Raw genomic sequence first — 26,022 nt, 5'->3', positions numbered from 1 at the left:
AGTCTCAGAGGGCACCTCTCCTGGCCCTGACCCCTAGATGTACATATCTCTTGTCTCAGGAAGTGTTCCAGAATCCTCCCCACTCACTGGGTGTGTGTCTCTTCATATAAGTGCACCCCCCGCCCCATACTCATACCTGTCCACACAGGCCTGGCCTCACACACACTCACAAACACATGTTTTGTGGCTCTCACACTCCTCTTGAATCTCACAAACAGAACCCAGTGAACTTGTCCCTGGGCTTCTCACCCACACGGGCAGTGACACCCAGGACTGATCGTGGGTTCTCAGGACCTGTTCCTACCCCCGTACACAGTCACCCCACAGCAGAGAGAGGACCCTTTCTGGAGGGGAAGATCAGGGGTCCCAGGAGCCATGGTATTGTGGGGGCAGCGGAGGGGGTTTACCCCCAACTCTGAGTTGGCTGGCTGGAGTGGAGGCCCTCTGAGCTGGTGGGAGCCCTCCTGGGAAGTGACAAGGCCTGTCCTGAACACTGATCAGCTGGCTGGTGTGAAAGAGCTGAGAGTTGGTGAGAGTGTGTGTGCGTGTGTGCACATGTACAAACCTGGGCACGTACATGCAGGTGTAAGGGATGGTGAGTGTCTGTTACGGTGTGTGTGAGAGACTGAATGCACGTGAGATGGGCTATGGGTGTGACAGGGAGATCCGAGGTGCGTGGCGTGTGGGTGTGATCACTACTTGTCAGGTATATATGTGTGTAGGCATGTATATGTGACAAGTGTGTGTGGTCGTACCTGGCTTTGCAGCATGGGGTGGGGTGTGATGGGCGCGTGCATGCAAAGGACTGGGACCCTGGGCCGCAGGTTCTGCAGATGTGAAGGTGTGGGGGCTGTGTGTGCGGGAGTGTAGGCAGGGTACATGTGTGAGGGGTAGCTGCCTGTGTGAGCCTCTGAGCGTGGAGCCTGGCTCGGAGGGAGGGCTGTTTTCCAAGGCAAGGCCGCCGCCATGAACACAGGCGAAGAAGGGGCTCCAAGGCGCACAGTCGGGCGCTGACCCACACAGACGTCCAAGGACAGACCCTCCCCTGCCCTCTCTCCCGGCATCAGTGGTTTTCAGAGGAGCCTCCGGGAGGGCTGTTTTCTCTGCAGAGCCCCCAGCCCCCAGCCTGTGTCTCTTCAAACACAGCAATGCCCTCCAGGCAGCTTTGTGGAGGCTCCTGCCTCGACCATCTGAAGGCAGATGGGTGGGCTGGGATCCGCTGCCGCACCCCCCCCCCCAACCCTGGGGAGCGAGGAGGCGGCTCTGCTCCTCCGGCCTGGCCGGGCACAGGCTGATACAGATGGACAGCCGGTCTCAACACCCCCACAAGGGGGTCTGAGGGCGGGCAGGCACCCCCCTCCCACCCCAGCAGAGGGGTTCCAGCAGCAGACAGCCCCCAGGTGGCTGCAAAGGCCAGGACTCTGCCCTTCACCTCCTCAGAGGGGTACCCCACCTCACCCTTCAGCCCCCCCCAACCTGTCGGGGCAGCCGGGGGGGGACCCAAATGCAGCCCCCTCACGCCTCCTGAGTATACAGCTATTTCCCCACTCACGGCGGCAACACCCCCAAACACACAGCCCCAGCTTCTCCACAAACACACAACCTCTCCACATTCCAACACCTTCCTCATATCTGCTGCTGCGTGCACTCTCAGCCCCAACACAGCACCACACGCCTACCCTCCCACACATAGTCACAACTCTAGTACTGAAAACCCAGATTTTTATGACCCCCAGTATATCCCCTAACACCCCAACACACACACACACACACACACACACACACACGGCTTCTATCACATCCTCAAACATCAACTCCCCTCTCTAACCCAACACCTCCCCAGATACAACCAGGACCCCGCTCCAGCCCTAATACCTCCCACACACCCTGACTCTCAGAGCCCCAACACCTAACAAGACACCCACAGACTCTCCCTACAGCCCTGACGTTTCCCCCAGCTGGAGCCCAGCATGTCCGAAGACACCCTCTACAGCTCCCTACACCTTTCCAAACTCACAGCTCCCACCCCTCACACAGACACAGACACACACGTTGCCTCACGCAGGCTGCCACAACAACCGCTCAAACGACAACACCTCCTGTGGCCACACCATTCACCCCAGACACACAAACATGGCTTCAGTTCTACTGTATCTTTGAACAGGCAGTGGTCCCCCAGCTTCTCATGCCTTCCCGGGCATGCCTGTGCAACACACACACACACACACACACACACACACACACACACACACACTCCCCAGATCCCACAACATCTCAAACAAGAGATCCTCTGTACACCCCCAACAAGCTCCAGCACCTTCCTCTGCCATCCAAGGGCCCAGGGACAGCCTCCAGCCCTCTCCAAAGGCCAGTACCTCACTCGTGTACACACACACACACACACAGCCCCAGCCCCATCACAGCCCTGCACCCATTCACCCCTCAGAGCAGAGCTGCCCTGTGCCCCCTGCACCCCCACCTCAGCCTGCAGCCCTCACACCCACTGTCGCACATTCCAGCACAGCCTCCCTTGTTCTTCCCACCCCCCGCCCACCAAACCCCCTCTGGATAGCCTAAGCCTTGCACACGCACACGCACACACTGGCCCACTCTTCTGTGCTGTCTCTCTCTCTCTGCTGCCTGGTCCTCCCCCACTTCCCAGTGCCGCCTCTGCCTGGGGAGGCATCTCCACCCCGCCTCATTGCCCCAGGCCTTTCATTCCTGGACAGTGAGGCTGTACATCTGGTTCAAAGCTGCCCCACCCAAGACCCTGTGCTCTGGGCACCCTGGCCTAGGCTTTGGGGGTTTGAGGCTTCTTTGGGGGCTCTTGGCACCTGGTCATCCTGGTCTCTCAGCCAAGAACTCTGAGTACCCAGCCCTGCCCTGACTCTGGCATGTATGGTGGGGGCGGGGGTGGCCTGGGGCTGGGCAGGGGGATTTACCCCCAGCCTGCACTTTGTCAGGTGCTTGCCAAATCCCCCTCCTCCTTGGCTCACCTGAAGGGGGACATCAGGCCTGGGACTTCAGGGAAAAAGATGGGGAAGGTGCTGGCTTGACCTGATACCCCCTCCCCAAACACCCCCCCAGGATCCGGGCTTGGGGCTTGGTCTCCCTGGGAGTCAGTTCCGACAGTGAAGGTTACTTTACTAGATGCATGATTTTAAACGGAATCTCCACCATCTGTTCCACCCCCTAATTACAGATGCACAGAATCCGCCTCAGAGGGCAGCGTGAGGGAAGTGATTTAGAGGCTGAGCTGCTTCTGCCTGCATTAGGGCTGAGGAGATTGGGGTGGGGGGGGCTCTGGGTATTGCTCACAGCCCCCCAACCCCACCTCTTCCCCAGGGGCCCCTCGTGCCTCTTCTCTTGCTGGGGGAAGGCTCCTAGCAAGGTGCCCTGACCCCCTAGACCTGAAAGAGGAAGCAACTGCAGTGCCGAGGGAGGGGTCCCTGAGACATCGCCCGCGTCCCAGGCCCCAAGTCTGGGGATGCAGGCTCCATTAGAGCCTTAAAAAATTCAGTGGATCGATCTCCTGCCTGCCTCGTGAGCCCCGGGGAGCCACAGGCACAGGCCTGGCCCAGCTGTCTGCCCACCCCAGGGGTAGCAAGGAATTGGTGAGGTAGGGAGGGGGCGGTTAGAACAGAGGTGGGGACATCGGGGTTTTGGGCAGCAGAGGACGAGAGCAGGCACGAGAAAACCCACCAGGTGTGTTTGCGCGTATGTGCCCCGGCTGCCTTGGCGCCACTGGCAGGCCCGACCCCAGCTTGAGCCGCGCCCTATGGGGCTGGAGGGGCACCTGGGGCCAGAGGGGATGGGCCAGCACCTGGGTCTCAGAGGGTCCTAGGGGACACCGGGCTACACCCTGAGGATGGGTCCTGGGACCTGGGCCTCCAGCAGGCTCGGCGGTGGCGGCCGCGGGCACACTGTGATAGGAGCTGGAGCCTTCACCGTGGGCAGAAAGGGAGCGAGGCCGGGCTGGAGGAATTTTAAAGATTGCTGCAGGCAGGAGGGTCTCAGGAACCCTGTGGAGCGGGCAGTCATGCAGAAGTAATCCTATCGCCGCCTGCCTGGAGGAGAGGAGGGGGGCAGGGAGGGGACGAGCAGGCGGACGCCCCCTTCCCACCTCAGCCCCTGCCCTGGCCAGCGGTGGAGGGAGCCTGGGCCCCAGGGCACCCCTCTCCTGGGGGGAGGCACCACCCTTCCTGTCTCCTGCGGCCTGTGCCCCCTGGAGGGGCAGCACTGCAGCTGTTGCTGGGCCTGGAGCGCTGGGTTTTATAAATAAAGCAGCTTGGAGGTGGGGGCCAACTCAGCACCCCCCCCCCAGTCACCTTGGGTCACCCCCTGGGGGCATCAGCTCCAGCTGGCCGTCCTCTCCCTTGCAGCCTGCTCTTTTCCTTTGGCTGTGTGAGCTTGGGCCAGAGGTCCAGTCTCTCTGGACTGGACCAGGGGCAAAGGTGTGTGGAAGAACCTAGAATCCCCTGCCCGCTTGTACCCCGCCCACCTCCCCCCCAGGCTTCACAGGTGGACTGGCCACTGGCTCAGCACATCCAGGCTGGGAAGGGGTGGCTGGCTGTTCAGGAACCTCCCCTGTCTCCAGCCCCTCCATTTTGCAGATGGAGTAAACGAGTCCAGGGAGGGCAGGATGGCCAAGGCCAGCCAGCTGATGAGTGCCTCCTTCCTGCCCCGTTCTGCTGTCACTCAAGACTCTTCTCAGCCTCAGCTCAGCTAAGAGCAGGGCCTGGGGGGGGGGGTGTGGGGTGGGGGATGTTTGGGAAAGTGGTTGCGGCTGAGAGGTTGCCATGGCGATGCTGCAGGATGCCGAGCTGAAGTGGGGGTCCTACAGGGTCTCTGGGGCCCCCAGCTCCACACCCCTGTGGTCTTCTCCTCCCCATCTCCTGTCCCCCCACCCAGATGCCTGTCAGGCAGCTCCGGTGACAGGCGGGGTGGGTGACAGGTGGTGCAGGTGATGGGCTGGGTGGGTGACGAGCTGGGTGGGTGACAGGTGGTGCGGGTGCAAGGCAGGCAGGTGACAAGCTGGGTGGTGACGGGCCCTGCTGATGACAGGCAGGGGGTGTGGTTGGCGGGGATGCTGCCTCCTGGCTGGTGGCCTGTTGCAGCCCCCCACCCACACGCGTGTGCACATGCACAGACTCTGGGCTCAGAGCTTGGGGCTAAGATACTAATGAGGCTTATTACGTGCGGAGGGGCAGGTGCCCAGGCACACTAATGAGAGGCCTTTAACGAAGAGGGGAGACAGCTGGGGGGCTTCGAGGAATTTGGCTGGCTCTCCTGGGCCGGAGGATGAGCCAGGTCGGGACCCCTCCTCCTCTTCCCCCCTGGCCACTTGGCTTTGTGTTAATACTACCCACAGTCAGGATAGCTACCATTGTCGAAGCGTTTGCTACACTGGCCGAGCCCATTACATGCATTGTTTCTCATTTCACCTCAGCAGCCTGTAGGAGGGAGGCACTATTGCCCATTTTACAGATGAGGAAATCTGAGGCTGAGAAGGCAAGGGGCTTCACACAGCAAGTGTCTGTTGCAGCTGGCATTTTAATCTAGGTCTTTCTGACCCCGAAGCGCATGCTCTTAACCATCCCACCAATGGAGCTCAGGTCTTGGTGCAGACCCCAAGGCTCTCTCAAGGCCTCAGTTTCACTCTTCTAGAAAACAGATGTGTAGTCGAGTGGGGGGAATCACCAGGCTCTTCAGCTCTGAGTTGGGTGCCTTCAGGGACTCCTCCAGGTGACCCCGAGGCCTCACCCCATCTGGCCCAGATTCTCGGTGACAGCCCTGGACTGGAGAGAGGTCAAGGCTTAGCCCTGAGGGAGCGGAGCTAAAGGGGGGGACACCTGGGATCTGAACCACTTCCTGCGTCATGTGGTGAGGAGGCTGAGGTCTGGAGAGGACCAGCAACTGCCCAAGGCCACACACCCTGTGCACTACGGGCCCCTCTCCGGGATCCCAGGTCTCCTGGGCTGTTGGAAGAGCGGGGCTGGGTGTGGTGCCAGGGCTGGGAGGTCACCTCCTCCTGGGCCCCACCCTCCAGCATAGCTTCTTCCCTAGAAGTTGTGAGCCCTTACCTCCTGGGAGGGTGCAGGGGGCTGTCCAGCTGCTTCTTTAGGACCTTGCCCCGTCCCCATCAATCTGGGCCCCGCATGTCAGTTGAGCCCCCTCCTTTTGGGACCCGTTGGGGTGGAAACTCCCTGGCAACAGCTGATGGATGGGTTAGGGCCTTGACATTGGCCTGGGGCCACAGCATGACCCTGGAGGGACCAGGCTAGGGCTGGGGGGCTTGGAGGGGAATTTAAGGGAGAAGAATTAGGCTCATAAATCTTGGAGCGTCTTGGTTCTCTTCTCCTCGACCTTAATCTCTTACCAAACCTGCTCTCCGGCTGCTCGTCCAAGGCTGGGGGTTGAGGGAGTCCACCTGGCTCATTCATTCTCTTCTCCCTCCAATGGATGCCTCCCCTGTCCTGCAAATGCACCCTCTATGGAGAAGAATGAGTTGCCACCACTGTTGTTAGGCAGAATTGAAAACCTGTGTGTCTTAGACGCCTGGATGTGGCCTCTGATTCATGATGGCAGGCAGGGCAGAAGGTGCCGCTGCCTCAGTTTCCCCAGCCTTAGATTTGAAATCCTGGCCTGGTGCTTGACTGCTCAGTCAGGAAGGAATGCTAAGATTAAGTGGGACGTCACAGCTGCAGGACACATGGCCCCGTCCTGGGGAGCCCCATTCTGAGATCAGCAGCACAGCCCTGGCCTTGCGAGCCCTCAAACCCCAGAGGTGAGGTCTTGAACCCAGGCTGGGTGTGTGCGGAGGCTCAGGCAGGGAGTGGATGGTGCTGGGTGGCTGGTCCGCAAGGGCTCTCTGAAGCAAAGCCTGCAGCTGGGGAGACGCCAGGAGAAGGGTGGCATTGTGCCTGGGGGGCCAGGGAGCCATCATCGATGGTCGGGGTTGGAGCCCGGAAAGGTCTGGCTTTCCCATAGGTCTGGACAGCTGTAGCCTCGAGTTCTGGGGCCCTCCTAGCTCCCCAGGGAACCCACTGCTGCCTGGCCCTGGGGACCCAGGCGTCCTGGCGGGTGAGGGCGGGTCTCCAGCAGGCGCCCTGCCAAGCCCCGCAGCCTGCTCACCAGGAATCTTGTTGCTGAGAGATGGAAAATCCCGACCGGGCCTGCAGCTCATCCCTCCCCTCCGGGAGGAGGAGGGGCCCAGAGATTCCTTCCTGCAACCCCCCCCCCCCCCCCCGCCTCCCATCTGGGGCAGGGCCCTCCTCAGCAGTGGGTGGGGCTGGTGGGGGCCCAGGACAGGCCTGTAAGGCTCCATCACATGTCCTGGAGCCTAGCCCAGCCCGCAGTGGGCACCAGGGCACTCTGGGGGCAGAATGGGCCTGGTGTGGCAGAGGAGAGGTGGGGGTGGGGTGCTGAGGCCACAAGGGGGTCTGGATGGGGCCCTAAGCCTGGCCCTGGCCCCATGGGCTCCCCCAGGGCAGAGGGTGAAGAGTTGGTTCTCTCCTTGGACAGGAAGACGAATGATCCCATTATGGGAGCGTGATTTTATTCCACGTGTCACGGAGTCTGAGATTAACTTGCTCACCAGTCTGTGACAAACCCCTCACACCCTCACATCCAACACACGCATCCACACATAGAGGCACACGCACAGATCCTTGGTCTCACAAACACACATCCCACGGGCACACAGGAGCATTTCCACATTACCACGCGTGGCAGGAGTCTCACAAACAGAAATACAAGCACATACTCACACTGAGGTACCCCGAGGTCTAGACCCACAGCCTCAAAAGCACAATTCTCTCACTCACACCAAGGCCAGCCATCAGAGACGGAAACAGGCGGCCCAGGGCATGCTGGCGGCCCTCCTGAGGCATGCACAGCTCAAGGACACACAGCGCTCCATGGACACAGATATACCCAGACGCACACAGCACCCCAGAGACAGTCCTGTGGGCAGGCCTGGACCAACAGCCACACACAACGAGACAAAGGCCCAGATACAGACAGAGACAAAGACAGGCGGCGACACACAGCCGGCAGCGCGCACACAAGCACAGGCGTGCACACCCGGACCCAGACAAAGACAAATACATGCCCAGAGGTTTCGCTGTGGACACATGTGAGGCGCACACACACATCTGGGCCTCCTGCTCGACCTGCCTGCCTGGGGACGTGGTAAGCTGGCGCCTGTGGCTCGGGGGAGAACTCTGAGGAATCTTCTGCTCAGTCAGATCCCCCCCCTCCGCCCACCCTGGGCCCAGGGCCAGCCCCCACCTCTGGCACCGGGCCCATGGCCGAGGCCGTGGCAGCCACACCCTCAGCAGAGCCTGACGTCCCTTACCTCATTGTGCACGCTCACGGGCACACCGTCTCCTCCGCACACGCTCACGACGCCCTCCACGCCCACACACTGACAGTTCTTCACTCACACACCCCCTCAGGTGCCCCGCTCCTGGTTGTCTTCCTCAGTCCCTGCCCCCCGGCCCCACAGCCTTCATGGCCCACACCCTCGCCCCCTCACATGGACCCCCATGCACGAGGATAACGCATGGGCTCTTCTTCCCAGACCCACGAGCCACGTCCGTGCACCCCTGCACAACCTTCCTCGCTGCTGCTCACAGACTGATTCACAAATGCAGCGCGCGCGCACACACACACACTCCCCCGCATACATCCCCACCACTTTCTCACATGCATGCGTGCACACACACATACTTTCAGAGCCTCCCTCACACCATCACTTTCCTTCCTCTGTCTCTCACAAACACTCCCTCTGCCAAGAGGGTGGCTCTGCCGCAGAGCAGCCCCCGAAGTGTTTGTCACTGTTCTCCATCACGTCCTCCCTGGCCTCGGGCTCTTCCCTTCCACCTCCAGACCCGCAGACTGGGGCCTCGTGTTCTTCGGTCATTTCTGTTACTCAACAATAATACACGGAGTGTCCATTTAATTCATTCAGCAAATGTTGATGGAGCACTGATCATGGGTTAAGCTTTGGGAATACTATGGAGATGGGTTTCCCTGGTGGCTCAGCGGTCAAGAATCTGCCGGCAGTGCAGGAGACATGGGTTCGATCCCTGGGTTGGGAAGATCCCCTTTGGAGGAGGGCATGGTAACCCACTCCAGTATTCTTGCCTGGAGAATCCCATGGACTGAGGAGCCTGGCGGGCTGCAGTCCATAGGGTTGCAAAGAGTCAGACACAGCTGAGTGGCTTGAGCACACACACGCGCACACTGGTGACAGAGGTCCTTCCCTCGTCGAGCTCTCGGTTTTGTGGCCCATTTGTTGGCTGCTTGTCTCGTCTGACTCGATTGTTAAGGTAACCCTTGATCTCTGATGTTGAGACATGAGTAGGGATTCACAGGAGGAGGAACAGGGGGCAGGTGTTCTAGGCAGAGGGAACAGCATATGCCAAACCTACCAGTGAATCAGGGTATGGTAGGCTGGAAACCAAGGTGATGTTCAGAGACTGGAGGAACCGCTGCCAAGAGGGCAGAAGCCAGATGTCACAAAGCTCAGAGGCCATGCTCAAGGGTTTGAATTTTGTCCAGTGGCCCCACAGAGTCATGGGACGTCTTCAGTGACAGGACAGGGTGCGGAGATGATGGTGGTCTGACCTGGGTGAGTGGGAAGGAAAGGAGACTCATCCAGGAGCAAGGCCCCGTGGTAGGGGTCCAGCTTCAGAGCTGTGACCTCAGGGAAGTCACACAACCTCTGTGCCCTGGGTCCATCATGGGAGGATGGGACAGGACAGGGGCTGGGCTTATAGTAGATGCTCAATAAACTATAGCTGTTATTGTCAGTCATCAGTAGAACATAGCAGGGCAATCAGATGAAGAGGAGACTGCATACCTACTGAGTGCTGAGTACTGTGCGAAGTGCTGGGGCCCAGAGGCGAGGGTGGTCTGCGGCTTCGGGAAGCTCACATGCCACAACCACAGCTCACGTGGACAGCAGAGGGTCCTCCCCAGTGGGGTGGAGGACTCTCCCCAAGGACAGAGCACCTTGGAAAGTTAAGGGAGCAGGAGGGCTCTGGGGGGTCACAGAGGAACTGGCACTGAGGCTGGGTTGAACTTGGACGGGCAGAGGTGGGAGAAGGATCTTCAGCGAGGCGGAGCCATGTGAAAAACAGCCCAAGGGCAAGGAGTCTAATCCGGCTGTTGTGTGGGACACAGGAAAGGGGGGTCATGGGATGGGATTATGGAGGCAAGACAGTGGTGGCCAGGCTAAGAGGGAGGTCAGCACGGGACTGAGCTGCACTCCAGAAATGCCATGTTTTGGTGGTAACATGGAATGTGTCCATTAGAGACTCAGCTCCAGGCTCTGCCAGGAAGCCATGGGGTGACGGAGAACAGATGCCTTGCCCTCTTTGACCTCGGTTTCCCCATCTGTGTGATGAAGTGTTTAGTCTTGTTTAGGAGGGAGTTCCAGTATCACGTCCTGGGATTGGTCCAGCCAGCTTTGCTGGACATGGGATTCTGGGCCTCAGTGGTGCTTCCTTCCTGAGCATTCTCAGCCAAAGAAAGGAACAAAATGAGGGGTTCCCTGGAGGAGGTTCTGGGCACTCCAAATGAGGGGAGCCCGCACAGAAGGGAGAGGTCTCTACCAGGACCCAAATCCAGCCCCAGAGGGAACCCAGAAGAGAAGGCCAAGGTCCCTCTTCCCTCCTGCCCTGACCCGTATGGTGGCAGATGTGGGCCATGTGCCCAGGAGGGCACAGTGCCTAGTCCCTGGCCCAGAAGGCATCAGGACCCTTCTTGCCCACTGACAGAGGAGCAGGGCTTGGGTTCAGGAATGTGGCCGAGGGCTTAGAGTCCCCTGAGATTCAGGAGCCAGGAGGCCAATCTCAGGGTGGCGGAGCCAGTAAACGCCCACGGGTGGCTGGGTTCATGGATACTTGGTGTTGCTGGTCTAAGGCAAGTCCTGGTGACCCCCAGCTGCCCGGGATCCTGGCTGCAAGGGGCTCTTTAAGCATCTCACCTGTGAGGTGGGGCTGGCAGAGAATTAATTTCCTGTGCTATTTTAATTTTGCTGTATTTAATTTGCTGTTTATTTTAATTAATTAACGGCGGGTAATGGTCTATCGTAACTTGCTGCCTGCCGCTGGCTCCTCTTTCTTTTCGGAAGGGTGGAAGGCCAGGCCAGGCAACTGCCAAGTTGGCAGTGGGGGCACTGGACGGCCTTGGGGGCCTGCCCCTCTGTCCCTCACTCCAGGGGTCTTCTCTGTTCTCCCCAGTTCTCCGAAGGGGGGCCCTCGCCTCCCCCTCACTGGTAGCCCCTCTACTTCTTCCTCCTCTCCCCTCAGGCCTGCCTCAGGGCCTCAGATGCCATAACTTCATGAAGAGAGGCTGACACGAAGCCCCTGCCTGTCCCCCAAGAACTGTATTTTTATGTCATAGGTCATGGACTAAAGGACAGAGCGCTTGGCTTGCAACCTACGTGGTGCTTACGGGCCGTTGGGGAAACTTATGAAGTGTGGGTCAGTTTTAAATAGCAGCTCCCTTCCCCACCCTGGTGCCAAACAGCACGCCCATCCCGTGTGGTCAGGCCTGTGAGACACTCACATGTTCAGATGCCTGTGAACACATCCGTGGGTGTGATGTCAGTTATCAGTTGATCTCTAGGACAGACTTTCAGGGGAGGATTATCCCCTGTAGAGAGGAGGAAGTGAGATTCAGAGAGGCTAAGTGACTTGTCCAAGGTCACACAGCAATGAAGGAAAGCAGGGCCTGGACTCTGTCTATGATCAATCTGGCTGCACGGAAAGAGTTAATAGGTAGAGGGAAGCGAGGGGAAGTGGCTTGAGGCTTAGGGCAGGGGGATACGGTCAGGAAGGGGCCTGGAAATGGGGTCCTCTGGCTCTTGAGGATGTGGGGAGAGGAGGAGAATGGGTCCCTGCCACAAGGGGCTTCCCGAGGTGTGAGGTCTCCGCCACCTGTTTGCATTTCCCCCGGTGTCTTCGGTTGTCTGTTTGGAACTGGGGCTTTCTTTGTCATTTGCCCTGTACTTTACCGGGGTGACCCTTCCGTGGCTAGGTGGAACGCTACATTTCTTTATTTAACAAACACATAGCACTTACCGTGTCCCAGATACTCTTCTAACTTTATAAACAGATATTCATTTAGTCATCATAGTAGCTGTATTATCATCATCTTTATTTTACAGATCAGAAAAGTAAGGCTCAGAAAGGTTAAGTACCTTGTCCAAGGTCACACAGCCAGTACCTGGTGGAGCAGCCTTGGAACTTGGAACACTGGGATCCATTAGTCCCTGTTCTGAGCCACCCTAACCATCCCTCCCACGCTCTTCGTGGGAGAGGGGAGCCCTGAATTCCCAGAGATGTGGCATCTTCGGGGAGCCTCTAGCCTCAGTTGAAGGGAAATCCAGCCCCATACTCACCAAGCCCAAATCTCATAGGGCAAAGAGAGCCCACAAGTCAACAGCTGCTTTGTGGGGGAAGCTGGCAGAGTGTCTGAGTGGGCCTGGCTGGGAGGCGCAGGTCAGCAGTTAGGAAGCCTCTGTGGAGCTTGGGCCTGTGGCCACAGTGCTGGCCACGGTAGGGGGTGGGGGACACAGAGACACTGACAGAAGCGTTGGCTTCAAACTGAGCCCTCAGAGAGCTTAGCATCTGACTGACTGGAAAAACAAGGCAGGCATGTGTGACCAGTTAGCAACAGCTGTGTAAGAAAGTGGGAGAAAAACAGCATAAAACCCGATGCAATTGAAGGAGTTGGGGCTTGGACTCTTGTGTGGCCTTAGTTATTTGATCTCCGCTCTCAGTCTCCTCACCTGTCATGAGGAAATAATGATGGCACTGACTCCATTGCATTTTGTGAGGCTCAAATGAGATGAAATGTGAAAGGGTTTGAGCTCTGGATCCAGGGCCCAGTGAGCACCCATCTAAATGTAAAGGCTCGACACCTGGAGAAAGAACGGGACCTGCCCTTGGGGTTGGCCTTGGAGCAGATCAGGATGGGAATAGTGAGGATGAAGAGGCCAGTGAAGGTCTTGGCTCTGGAGTCAGACTGCTTAGGTGTAAATCCCAACCATGATGAGTCACTTACCCTCTCTAGGCCTTGATTTCCTTGTCTGTAAGATGGGTATAACAATAGTGCCCTCCCCATAGGGTATTCTGAGGATTAAACTAGTTAACTCATTTATTCAATAAACAATATTGAGGGGACTTCCCTGGTGGTCCAGTGGCTAAGACTCCGCAGTCCCAATGTGGGGGCCCCGGGTTCGATACCTTATCGGAGAACTAGATCGCACATGCTGCAACTAGAGATCCCGCATGCTGCAACAAAGATCGAACATCCGGTGTGCCGCAACTAAGACCCGGCACAGCCAGATAAATAAATAAACAAATAATAAGCAATATTGAGCACCTGCTGGGTGCCAGACATATCTCTATTCACCGCAAATAATAAACAGTCAATACACGTTAGTGATCTTATTATCTTCATCAGTCATTTTCAGAGGGTGGGGAACTGTTACAGGGAGGAGAAAAAGAGGAGGCTGAGGGTTTTCAGGATCTTTGCCTAAATGGGGAGGCACGACATGCTGATCACAGGTTGATAGGTGATGAGTGCTTACTATGTGCTGGGCAGGTCAGCTCATGAAACAGGGGATCACGTCATCCCCCTTTTGCAGGTAGCAAACAGGTCCAGAGAGGTGCAATGACCTGCCCAAAGAAACACAGCTAGTTGGGGTGGAGCTGGGGTTTGAGAGACTCAAAAGCCAGGCCCTTGTTTTACAAAGCTTTAAACCTGATTGAGAGATGGCATGGGATGGGGGCAGTGACCCAGGAGAGGAAGGAGGGAGAGACCTGGCCAGGAAAGGGACAGACGTGGGCAGATAGTGAGGAATGGAACAAGTCAGCATCTGTCTCTCTGGTGGGTTTTCCCAGCAGTAAACAACTGAGGGAAGAGAGTGAGTGAAGATTAGCTGCCAGGCTTCTCAGAAGAGGTGGGTCTTGAGAAACAAGCCGAGATGAAAGAGATGGGAAGCCAGTGCCTTCCTGGCAGAGCGCACAACATCAGCAAAGGCCCTGAGGTCAGCACACAGCATGGCACGGGGCTGAGATGTGGCAGGAGATGGCTGAGGGAGGTCAGAAAGAGGACTGGGAGGGCTGGAGGCCTCAGGGGCCCAGGGACAGTGACAGCCCCAGGGAGATAGGGAGGGTGACAGATTCAAGAGGCCCAGCTAACGTAGAAATAGAAATAACCTCCCATCTGGACAGGAAGTAGAGCACAGTGATCAAGAGCAGGTCCTGGACATTCTAGTCGGGCTACTTCCTACCGTGTGGTCAGAGCAAGTCGCTTGATGTCTCCTCCTCAAAATGAGGTACCTCTCTCCTAAGACAAGACCATCTGTGGGGGCGCGCTTTGTGCAGTGCTGGGCATGTAGAAAGTGCTTGATTCATCCACTTATTCCTCAACCGCCAAGTGCACCCTTGGTGTCGAGCACTTTTCTGGGGCACACAGCAGAAAACAAAGTCGATAAAAATCGCTGCCCTCAGAGAGCTTACATTCAGAGGGTAAACGACACAAAAACCGGTGAAATACATGGTTTGCTGGATGGTGATATGTGCCAAGGAGGAAAATAAAACATGGAAAGCACTTGGGGCCTGCCAGGGTTACGGGGTGGTTGCAGTTTTAAGTAAACTTATAAATGGAGGCTATTGTGTAGAATTATTGTATGGCTATATTATAACATTATTTGCAGAACAGGTTGTAGCAGAAAAAAGTGCCTTCCAGTTTATGAGGTATTTATCCTTCATTAGAATCACTCGAGGTGTAGGTATTGCAGTTCCCATTTTATAGATGAGGATGTTGAGGCTCAAAGAAAAGAATCTGACCTTGGAATCATGACTCTGAGGACAGGCTGCAGCGCCTGACTCCTGATGACTCCCTGTGACAAGAAGAGTGTTGTTCCTGAAAGTCTAGAGGAGAGAGAGGTTAATTGGGGGTGGGGGGGTGGGGGTGGATATAGACAGGGGCCAAGGTGGGTCAGCATCTCGGGGTGGGGCTGAGCTGGAGAGGAGGGGCAGAGGCCTCCTTCCAGAGCCAGAGCTGTGGTCAGCATCCCTCGGTGTGGCCTGATCAGAGGGGGTTCGAAGTGGCCGGACCCAGGGGCAACCCTGAGGGCAGAGCGGGGGCAGCAGCAGGCTGGCCCTGAGACACTGCATGATTGAACAGAGGGGCAGAAGCTGTCCAGAACTGAGTGAGTGTGGGGGTGGTGTGGAGAATATGGGGGAGGGGGGAGGGCTGACCAGACGAGAGAGAACAGTGAGGAGGTTGCAGAGCCAGAGCTGGCCGTCCAGCTCTTGAATATCAGGGTAGAGACCTCGGCCTTGATGTTGTCGTCAGCGGTGGGGAGCTCTTAAAAGTTGTTGGAGCAGGGACACAGGTGTCATGGGGATGGAGGAAGAAGAATCTAGCACTAGGTGGAGCAGATTCAGGGGAGGCATTTGGAAGTGAGGAACCCTCTGGGGGACTGTCATAGCTGACTGGGCAAGAAGTGATGAGGAAGTCAGATCAGAAAGACCACTTGGGCTGATGAACAGAGTGAGTGGGGCCTGGGAGATGCTACTCCTAGGTGCTAGCCTTGGGTCTGCCTTGCATTTACTTTTTTTTTTCTTGAATGCGCCGCATGCTGCTTGAGGGATCTTGGTTTCCCTACCAGGGATCAAACCCAGACCCTCAGCAGTGAAAACACTGAATCCCGCAGGGCACTCCTTGCCTCTCATTTTCTGAGGGACCCAGGGCTAGTCCTGTTCCCTCTGTACCTGTTTCCTCATTTGGATTGAACTAAAGCCCCGCCCCCCGCCCCCTTTTTTAACCCTGTGGGCAAAGAATCCATTTTGAGAAGATGATGGACCTCTTCAGAAAAAATACTAAAACACATTTTGGTTAAAATTTGCGTGAGGTTTACAAACTTGTCAAAGACCACTCATGGAGACAAGCTAGATCATCAGTAATAGAAAAAATAGCAGCCAGCATTACAGGCTTTTGGTGGGGAGGGGAGAGGGTGGAGCATGCCACAGCATGCGGGATCTTAGTTCCCCAACCAGGAATCAAACCTGCGCTCCCTGCAGTGGAAGCATGAAATCCTAACCACTGGACTGCCAGGGAGGTCCCTGGCATTACATGCTTATTATGGGCCAGGTGCTGGGCAAAGTGCTATATGCATCATAATCCTGTTAAGTCTACTCAACAACCCTATGAGGCAGGTACCATTGTTTTATTCTGTTATCAGACAAGGAAGCTGAGGAGGCCTAGGCCTAGAGAGGTGGAGTGACTTGCCCAAAGTCAGAGCTGGAATCGAAGCCTGGCTGTGTCAGCTCTAGAACTTGAGATCTTAGCTGCTTAGGTTAAAGGCTAGGATTTTAGGATGGAGGAAGGAGAAATGGCAAGAGGAGAGTAGATGTGGGAGGATTTTCAAAGAAAGCCATGGAGAAGCAGCACAAGAGTAAAACCATGGAGCCCTGAGATGACGGGCACAGGTGGTTGTAGGGAAAGATTCCATTTGGAGGTGACTTGTCTAACTTGCAGGGGGTTGGTACCTGTCCCACATGACCCCCAGCTAAATGACCTGCTCTGGAGCCTGCTGGGAAGGGGAGGGGCTTTTCTGTTTTCTTGGCTTGATCATGTTCTGCCCCCTTGGCAGGAAGAGCTTACCCCTGACTCTTTGACTCAGCCTCCAGTGCTGTCTCTGGAATCTACCCTCCCTCCCTCTTCCCAAGGCCATTGACAAGGGCCAATGGGCCTTGATCTCTCTAGGAAAGTTCGGAAGTGGGAACACCCTTTCCATCCCAGAAAAGAGTACTGAGGCCCATCTCCTGAGATCAGAGGGGAATCTGGAACCCAGACAGCATGGGTGTGTGTTAGGTTCTGGTTTAGATCCGGGTCAGCAGTACCATCCAGGGGGAGGTTTTCTGGATTAGACTAGGTCATCATTTCAGGTTGGAATCTAGATTTATGGTGGGTGGGACTTGTTGGTCATCTAGAATAGGGATTGGAAACTTTCTGTAAATAGTTTAATAGTAAAAGTTTTAGGCTTTATAGACCATTGGGTCTCTGTCATGACTACTCAACTCTGCCACTGTACCTTGAAAGCATTCATGACAGTACATAAAATGAATGAGCATGGCTCTGAACCAATCAAACGTGAATCATAAAAACAAACAGCAAGCTAGATTTGGCCCTTGGGCCATAGTTGCCAATCCCTGGTCTAGAACCTTATTCTTCCTGTAGATGGCTAGATCTCAAATATGACTAGACAGTAATCTAAGCAAACAAGACTGGGTGATCTAGAGCCACTTCTTGCTGGATCTAGATATTGGGAACTGGTGATCGAGAAATGTACTAGACCGTGCTTTCAAGCAAACTAAAGCATAATCTCTGGCTGAGCCAGATTCACAGAAAGCTGGGGAGGGCTGGTGTGGGGTGGTAAGATTTAGACCCACACACAAGGCTGTGGTCTGAACATGGGGAAGTGGATGAGCTAAAGCCACACAGATATTGATCTACAGCAAGCAAAGTCTTGGTCCAAAGCCAGAACGCCATATGATCTAGGACAGTACTGTCCAATAGAAATGTAATAGGGGCCACATATGAATCTAAATTTTCTAGTAGCCATGTTAAATAAGGTAAAAAGAAAGAAGTGAATTAATGTTAATCATATAGCTTATGTAACCCAATATATCGAAAATACAATCATTTCAACATAAAACCATTGTAACAATCATTGTGCTATTTTATATTCTTTTTTTCATATTTATACTTCAAAAGCTAGTGTATATTTTATACTTACAGCACATCCCAGTTCCAACTAACCACATTCCCAGAGCCCAGTAGTTAGTTTCTACCACATTGGGTGCATATTCATCCAGCGTTGGGCAGTTTGGAAGCAGGCTTTTCTTTGGGACCAGGGTCCAGAGGAGTCATGAGCCAGAATGCTCTGGAGTAAATAGAGCTGGTCACACCGGAGGTTATATTCTTAGCAGACCTGAACTGGGTATAGACTGGCTTATCCTGGGAGAGCATCTAGGCTCCGGATTGGGAGGACGTGGTGGTGGTGGTGGTGTCGTCCCTCCCTTGGAGTCCTGACCAACTGGCCTCCAGCTCTTCCCTCCCTCCTCCCAGTGTCACCTCTGACTCTGGAGTCCGGTCTGGTCTGGCAGGTGGGGGTGGGGCAGGGTAGCAGCTGGACCCTTGAGGGAGCAGGAGCTCCACCCCTCCAAGCCAGCTGCTGCCAGCCTTCCTGGACTGACTCTGTGGAAACAGGGGGCCCAGAGACAGAAATAAACTGCCAGGTTTCCGGGGCGGAGTAGGGGGCCTGCCAACCTTTGTGCTTCCTTGCTAAGGGGTGGTGGAGGGGGACAGGAAGCAACTCCAGGCTTTCTCCCAGGCTGTTACCCCTGCATGTCATCTCTCCTCACCCCCACGTGTCCTCACCCTCATGGGGAGGCTGGGCTAAGTCTAGAATTTGGTGGATTAGTGAATCCTGGGGGCACGGGAGTCTGGGCCTGACCCTTGGGAGCAGAGCATGATCCCTCAGGGCCCTGGATACAGTTCTGTGCCCATTTCTAGATCCCATCCTAGGGCCACACTCGCCATCCCAGGGCAGGAGCTGAACAGCTTCAGAGTGCTGCACAGGGCATTAGACTAGGAGCTGGAAAATCTGTGTTACATGCTCAGCTCTGCCACTAACTGGCCAAAGGCAACTTGGGGCAGATCGCTTTGAGCCTCAGTTTACCCTCCGAAGAAAAGGAGACAGTGTTTGTCCTGCTTGTCTCAGGGCACTCTAGTTCAGCGGTTACTCAGACTCTGGAGCCAGAGCTTATCTGATTCTGGCCCCTGCCACTGTGTGACCTTTGGCGGGTCACTTAACTTACCTGAGCCTCAGTTTCCTCATCAGCAAAAAAGGAACATTACCTCCTTTATGGGAACTTTTTAATTAAATGAGTTTACTGAATGCAAATTATACAGGGCAAGCGCCCGGTGCTGGTTCTTGCCCCTGGGTAGTCCATGAGCTCAAGTGGGTTGTAAGTGAAAATGCATTATTCAAATATAAGGGATTCTTCCTCCGTTAAGAGTCCTCTCGGATTCCCTCATTTTATGAACGAGAAAACTGAGGCCCCCCAAAAGAGAAGTCGTTTTGGCCAAGGAGAGGCATACGGCGAGCAAAACCTTTATTTCCGTAACTCCCCTTGTAAAACCAGGTAAGGCTCATCCCCAATTTACAGGTGAGGAAATCGAGGCCGGTGATTGGCCACTGGTGCGTAGCCGCGCCATCCAGTAAGGCCTGAGTCCGTCGCTGGGGAGGGAGTGCCCTGGCCGCCCGTGTTCACCGGAGGAGGGGCGTGCAGGTAGCGGGCGCCCTGGAGCCGCAGCCGGAGCCAGGCGCGCTATTAATAATCCCGCCGCTCGGCCTCGGCCGAGAAGCGCAGGTCCGCACCGCCGCCGGGCGCCTCCCGGGCCTGGGCCCGGGCCCGAGCCCCAAGCCGGATCGCGGCGGCCCTCCCTTTCCACCGCCCTCCCCCGCCACGTGACCCCCCTCCCCCCCCCACTCCGCGGGCAGCCGAGGGCCCGGGCTGGCGGGCCGGGGGCCAGGAAAAAGCCAAAAAACACCGAGGCCGGGCCGCTCCCCTTCCCGCTGAAAATAGCCCCCGGCCGGGGCTGCCACGCATTCCGTTGGGCCCGGGGCGCGGGAAGGGGCGGCCGGCCGGGCCCCCCGCCCGGCCCGACGTGGCTGCCCGGCCGGGTTGGAGGCGGCGTGGGGCGGGGGTTGGGGGGGAGCCGAGGGCGGGCCGCGCGGCCGGCCGGCATGTGGCTCTCCTTCGGGGAGCCTTGGCAGCCCGGGCTGCGCGCTGCGCCGGGATGATGGAGAGCTTCTGGAATTTCCTGCAGCTGGAGAGCGCGGCCGGCCGGGGGAGCGGGCTGAGCGCGCGGCTCGGGAAGGGGCGCCTTGCAGCCCGACCCTAGGGGGCGCCCCCGCGGCGAGGGTAATCGGGGGTGGGGTGGGGGGGCGTAAGAGATCTCCCGCCCCGCCCCTGCACGGCGCGCCAGGCGAGGCGGGCAGCACACACCGCCTTCGGGTCCCCCGCCGCGCTTTTTCGGGGGGTCTGGCGGGGGTCCAGTCCCGCCCCCTCCCGGCCGGGGCGGCCTAGAGGGACCAGGTGCAGGCGGCGCCCCTCCCCCAGCTGCCTGGTTTCCCTCTCGGCCCGTCACCTCCTCCAGGAGTCAGTAGCTCTGCGGCCTCATCTGGCGGGGGTGGGGGGCGGGGGTGGCAAGGCTCGGGGGCCGCGCAGGCCTGCCAGGTAGCCGGAGAGGCGGCGGCGGGAAAAGGCGCGGACCGTTCGGGCCCGAGAACCGCTGGGCCTGCAGACCAGAGCCTCCTGCTCAAGCTCATGGCCCCCCAAAGGTTTCTAGGAGGGAGGTGAGGCAGCCAGCTCACAAGAACCCCCCACTCCCCACCCCCATCCCTCGCAACTGCGGACCCGGTGGGGGTCGGATGTGCCGGAAAAATCCTGGATGGTTTTTTCGACGGCGGCGGCAGCTTTCTTTGGGGGGCCCGCTCTGCACCTTGCAGGTCTGGGAGTCCAGAAAAGGGCTCCTGGGAGGGCTTCCTTTTACAAGGAGCCCTGAGATCCAGGGGAGTAGGTAAGTGACCTCTTAGGGCTCACTCTTGGCACGCTCGCTGGCTTGCGGGAGGGAAAGAGGTCTACCTTGCCCTTTGTGGGGGAGGGGAAGGGATGCTTTCCCACCACTTCGCTAGTTCCAGTACCATTTGGTGCTCTGCAAACCGAGGAACCCTTTGGCAACTCAGCAGGCGCCTCCCCATCCTGGGTTGGACCCCACCCCCGCCCTTACCAGTGGTCCCTGTTCAACTTCACCTCCTGCGCCAACCCAGCAAACCCTCACCGCGTGAAAGAAGCCGAGGGGATCGAAGGTACAGTTCTGATACCTTCTCTGCCGCTCCATGGCTGAGTCATCTTGAGCAAGCCCCTTCACTCCTTAGTCCCTTTGCTCATTTGAAATACTGGATGGTAGAAGGTAGGCCACAACAAAGATAAACAAAACAATAACGAATTAAAAGGTAGTCCGCGGCCTTGTAGTGGGGCTTAAAGTTGCACAATACTTAAAGCAATTCCCATAGTGTCTGCATACAGTCAGGACAGGAAATAAAGGGCACCTGTGTATGAGACAGCCAGCCCCATTCAGAGCCTTCAAAAGTGTTTGAATCTCTTCTCCAAAAGCCCTGAGAAATTTGACTTTGCAGGGTAAGTGGTGCCTCTCAGGTGGGCTGGAAAAGATGGAAGGAGGTTGGTTCTACTGAGTGTTCATTTATTCACTGAACACACATTTATGGTTATTCTCAGCTCCAGTCTGGGGGAGAGACTTACACATTTGCTCTGGAGACTGAGAATCAGGATGGTCACCACATTGTTGAAGCTGGAAGGGCCCTTAGAAATCCTTCCTGCTAGGCTTTCTTTTTTTTTAACCTAAGAATTCTCTGGTAGCTCAGTTGGTAAAGAATCTGCCTGCAGTGCAGGAGTCTCGGGTTCAATCCCTGGGTCGGGAAGATCCCCTGGAGAAGGAAATAGCAACCCACTCCAGGATTCTTGCCTGGAAAATCCCATGGAAGGAGGAGTCTGGCGGGCTACAGTCCATGGTATTGCAAGAGTTGGACACAGCTTAGTGACAAAACCACCACAGGCTAGCTCTTAGTACAGATGGAGAAACTGAGGCCCAGGGAGGGGGCGGGGTCTCCTCACTACTTCTGCTGTTGGGATGGGGGCGGGGGCAGGGGCTGGCAGAGAGCTCTGGGCCTGAGAAGTTGGGGCAGCCCCTGGCCCAGCTCCCTGGGGTATGGTCCAGGCTGGCTAAGAAGCTTATGGAATTCTGCTTTCCTCTCCCTCCCATCTTCTTGCTGACCTTTCACTCCACCTCAGCTAGAGTGGGTGGGGGTGGAACCCAGATACCCAGATTCAAATTCAAATGCTTGTTGGCTACCCCTCAGCCCAGGATGTTGGGCCTGGGCCTGTGTCAACTCCCACCCTTCCCTCTCCTCCTCCCCCTCCTCCCCCCAGTTCTCCCCGCTTCCTGTTGGATGGGCCTTCCCTGTGTACTGGAAGGAACTCAAGGCTCCATTTGTTGTCTCTGTGAACTTGAGCAAACTACACCACCTCTGTGAACCTCATTTTGCTTTTCTGCAAAGTGGAGTTGAAATAAAAATTACCTTGCAGAAAATCTCTTTCGCAGCATCCCAAAGGCTCCCTGGCAGAGATCTATTTAAATAACAAAAGGCAGGGACTTCCCTGGTGGTCCAGTGGTCCGGTCTGTTCCCTTCCACTGCAGGGGGCGCATGTTCGATCCTGGTCTGGGAACTAAGCTCTCCTGTGCCACTGCCAAAAATAGTAATAATAAAAAGGCGGGGATTCCCTAGACATTCTAGGCTAGGCATAGGGAACAGAGCAGCCCCCTTTCACCTTTGGTTTGGGGAGGGAGCTCTCTGGAGCTCTGGAATAGGAAGTGGGTTGGGGGTGAATGTCTACCAGATCATTTTGGCAAAGTACAAATTCGAGCAAATCTATACAGACCCCAGATTCCAGGGCTGCCGGGGGCCCATGTATCTGAAGATACCTCAGGGCAGTTCTCATAAGCTCTCCAGGACTGCAGACCCTCCCTCTCCCAGCTAATCCAGTTCCATCTCTGGGCTGAGTGTCCTCCACCCCCGACACCCATTATCACAGAGGGCTCTCAGAGACTAGAAAAGAAGGGCTGTGTGGCTTTGGGCAGGCCACTTCCCCTCTCTGGGCCTCGGTTTCCTCCTGCCTAGAGGAGGAGGCTGGATTAGTGACTCCCTAAGGCACCTTCCAGCTCTGACAGGCTCAGAGCCTGTGTTGACTGATGTATCCTAGGAGATAGGAGCACACAGAACCGAGTCAGCTGGGAGATTCCTGGTGAGGTATATTCCACCACCCCCCTCCCCAGAAAGCTGGAGTGCCTCCCTCCCCAAGACACACCCTCCAGGGATACTGGCTGAGATTGTGGTGGATGGAGGGGGGCATATCACCCAAGTGGTGCTACTGATTCCCTGTCAATAGAGAGGCCTGTGCCTAAGAACAAGAGCTGGTGTGGGGGGGGAGGAGCTGTGAGACTCCTTGTTCTAGGGGAAGGGAATGTGTGTGTCAGTGACCAGGCAGCCTCCAGGGAATGGGGGGGCGCGGTGCATGAGGCAGCTAACTTTTGGGATGGTGTGTCCAGAAGAGTGGTCACAGGGCCAGTTTACTGGTGTGTGCAAGACAAGGAGGCTGACAGTGGGAGGGAGGGAAAAAAAAACATGAACCACAGAGCCAGGCTTTGGGTTAGGGCAGGCTGTTGGGGAGGCACCAGCCTCACGGGGAAGTGTTGGAATATTCAACAGTCTGACACAGTTTTGCCTGTGCCTAGGATTGTCAGCTTGTTTATAGGTGCTGTGCTGAACCGCACTGTTCGGAATTGCAGTTGTCACATTCTGATGTGGGGGTATCTGTGTCAGGGTGTTGTCAAGGTTTACTGAACAGCAAGAGTCTGGCTGTTTGCGGAGAGTATCTGTACAGGATGGCATTATAAGGCAGTTAGGCAGCTTTTGTCTATTTGGGATGCTATCAGATTGTATGAGGGGCGTCGGTTCTGGCTGCTAGGAAGCCTTGAGCCATCTTGGGGACATTGCCAGGCTGTTAGGGGAGTGTTTTCAGGCTGTGTGAGCATCCTGGCCATGCTTTAGGTGCCTCTTCCTCTTCCATCTCTTACACACAGGGAGAGAGGTCTGTCTTCATCAGTCCCTCCGCAGGTAGGCTAGCAGGCAGTCACAACCCGCTCACACTTGCAGTAATTTTACCACGGTGCCTAAATCAGGAACAGGCGTGAATTGACCTTTTAACCCCTTCCCCGCCAGGGGATTAGACTCTGTTTCCTGTTCAATCTCCTCCAGAGCCAGTTCCATCCCTCCTGGGGGGGCCCCCCCCAAGGAGCGGATAAGCAGCCCCCACCATCTCTTTTCTTCCCCTCCTCTGTGGAGCCGTGGGGAGGGGCGGTGGGCACTCAGGGTGGATGCTGAGGTCCAGGCTGGTGCAGGGCCTGGCAGGAGCTGAGGGCCCAGGCGGGAGTGATAAATATTGAAGAGGAGGGATTTCGGTGTGGGCTGGAGCAGCTGCAGTGGTTCGAGTGTCACACTATCTCTCCCCAGGTTTACTGACCCATTTCCATTCACGCGGCTGCCGGTTTCCTAGCAACGGCAACAGTCCCCCCAGAACAGGCGGAGTGTGTGTCTGCCATTAGCGACTGCCGCAACTGTGTCAAGGTTACCCCGCTCCCTGCAAACCCACCCCGGCGGGTTTGTTTTCTGCCAGCGCCTGGCACACACCGTGCCAGCCAGGGAGGGGGAGGGAGGGGGCCGGGGGCCAGCCCAGGGGCTTGGGTGGGGGTGGGGGGCCGAGGAGGAGCTGTAGTTCCCGGTCCAGTGGGAGCCAACTTGGACTCAGGCCGAAGCAGCCCCCCCCACCCTTGGCTGGTGGAATTCCTGAGCCCGAGGGGAGCAGGGGGCGGGGTTGTCCCTCAGCCCTGACCCCCGAGATTCCAGAGCCTAGGGGGAGGGGTGTGGGCAGAGGGGCCTCCGGGAAGCCTGCCCGATCTGACCCCACCTGGCTTGTTCTGCTCCTGCCCTGGCTTCCTCCCACTTCTGCGCAGCTCTTCTCTGCTCTCAGCTCTTTGTCCCAGCCTCTGGGCCTGGTCTCCCCCCTCAGACTCCCTAGGGCGAGGTTGTATTTCTCCCATCAGACTAGGAGCTCCTGAGGTTGGGGTTCATGATACCTCCTTTCCTTCTCTTCCCTCAGCTCCGGTTCATGACTGTTTTTCTAAATGTCATGGGAGATGAGACTAAACATTTGGGGTAGCAAAGGATAAGTTGCTTTAACAGGGACTAGCAGGGCAAATACCCCCATTCCACCTCCTGGGTGAAGTAGGTTCTGCCTGCACCGCCCAGGCTGGCAGCACTTGTAGGGGAGGGGCTGCTGGAAATAGAGGAGGACCCTTCTTTTTCACCCTGAAAGCCTGGCTGCAAAGGGTTAAAGCAGTTCTTCCCCCCACCTTGGTATGTAAGCTCCCCCCAAGGCGGGGGGGGGGGGTGGGAGGGGGGGGATGGGAGGAAGAGGGGTCTGTCGCCTTATAGCCACTCATGTGGTCAACTCAGACCTGACCAGTCACATTCCTGCCCAGGAGGATGGGGCTTGAGGTGGAGGGGTAGGAACCTGGAGGGGGCTGGGTGTGTAGGATTTGGGGGGGTTGGGGTACCGAGAAGGTGGGGCATGGGGCTGCTGGGAACTTGGAAGGATTGTGCAATGTAAACCTCTGGAAGCCTGAATCAGCCTCCTGTCCCTCTGGAACTGTCTCCCTGTCTTTCCTCCTAGTTTGCACCCCCAGAACATTCCCGTGGTCCCCATCGATGTGACACAGGTACAGATTCGATCCCAACTCTAAACAAAAGAAAAGTGTGTAGCGGAAGTAGTTTCCCACATGCAGGATGGAGCAGAGATTTGTGGGTAGCCTCCACTGTGACTTTCTGGTGCTTGGAGGAGGTCGGCTGGATTTTTGGCTGGGTCGGAGGCTCTAAGATCTAGGGTACAGAGCAGGCCGTGCTTGACAGTAGAAAGAGACCTGGGCGGGGACCCAGGCAGCCTGGTTCTCTGCCCAACCTTGTGCCTGACTCCCTGTGGTCTTAGTCTCCCCATCTGAGGGGCTTAGGCCAGTGGTCTCTAACAGCCCTCCCATCCTATTGGTCAGTGGTTCTGGGTGAGGGATGAGGAAGTGAGGGGCAGTGGTCTGGAGGGACTGTGGGAAGCTGCCAGCTCCAGGGGGAGTTTGCAATGTGATCCCAGAGCGAAAATAGCCCAGGTCATTTTCAGCTGCTTGGGCGGAGGTATCTGATCCCGCCAGGGCAGGGCAGCTTGGGCAGGGGGC

The 26,022-nt window shown here is 56.7% G+C and overlaps 1 protein-coding gene across 5 annotated transcripts in view; it reads left to right on the top strand.

Moving 5' to 3' along the window:
* AHDC1 (AT-hook DNA binding motif containing 1) overlaps positions 1-26,022 on the top strand; it is a 64,991-nt gene that overhangs the window by 7,000 nt on the left and 31,969 nt on the right. The window contains exon 1 of one of the 5 annotated variants that reach the window (XM_043446102.1): positions 19,908-20,682. The exons of the other annotated variants lie outside the window; for them this stretch is intronic. The gene's annotated coding sequence lies outside the window, so the exon portion shown is untranslated. Of the gene's footprint in view, positions 1-19,907; positions 20,683-26,022 lie in introns of those variants that run through there. 5 annotated transcript variants of the gene reach the window in all.

Source organism: Cervus canadensis, chromosome 24 (assembly GCF_019320065.1).
Source record: "Cervus canadensis isolate Bull #8, Minnesota chromosome 24, ASM1932006v1, whole genome shotgun sequence".
NCBI classification, from domain to species: domain Eukaryota; kingdom Metazoa; phylum Chordata; class Mammalia; order Artiodactyla; family Cervidae; genus Cervus; species Cervus canadensis.
The sequence above is the reverse complement of the archived record's forward strand: the minus strand, read 5'-3'. Positions and strand labels throughout refer to the sequence as shown.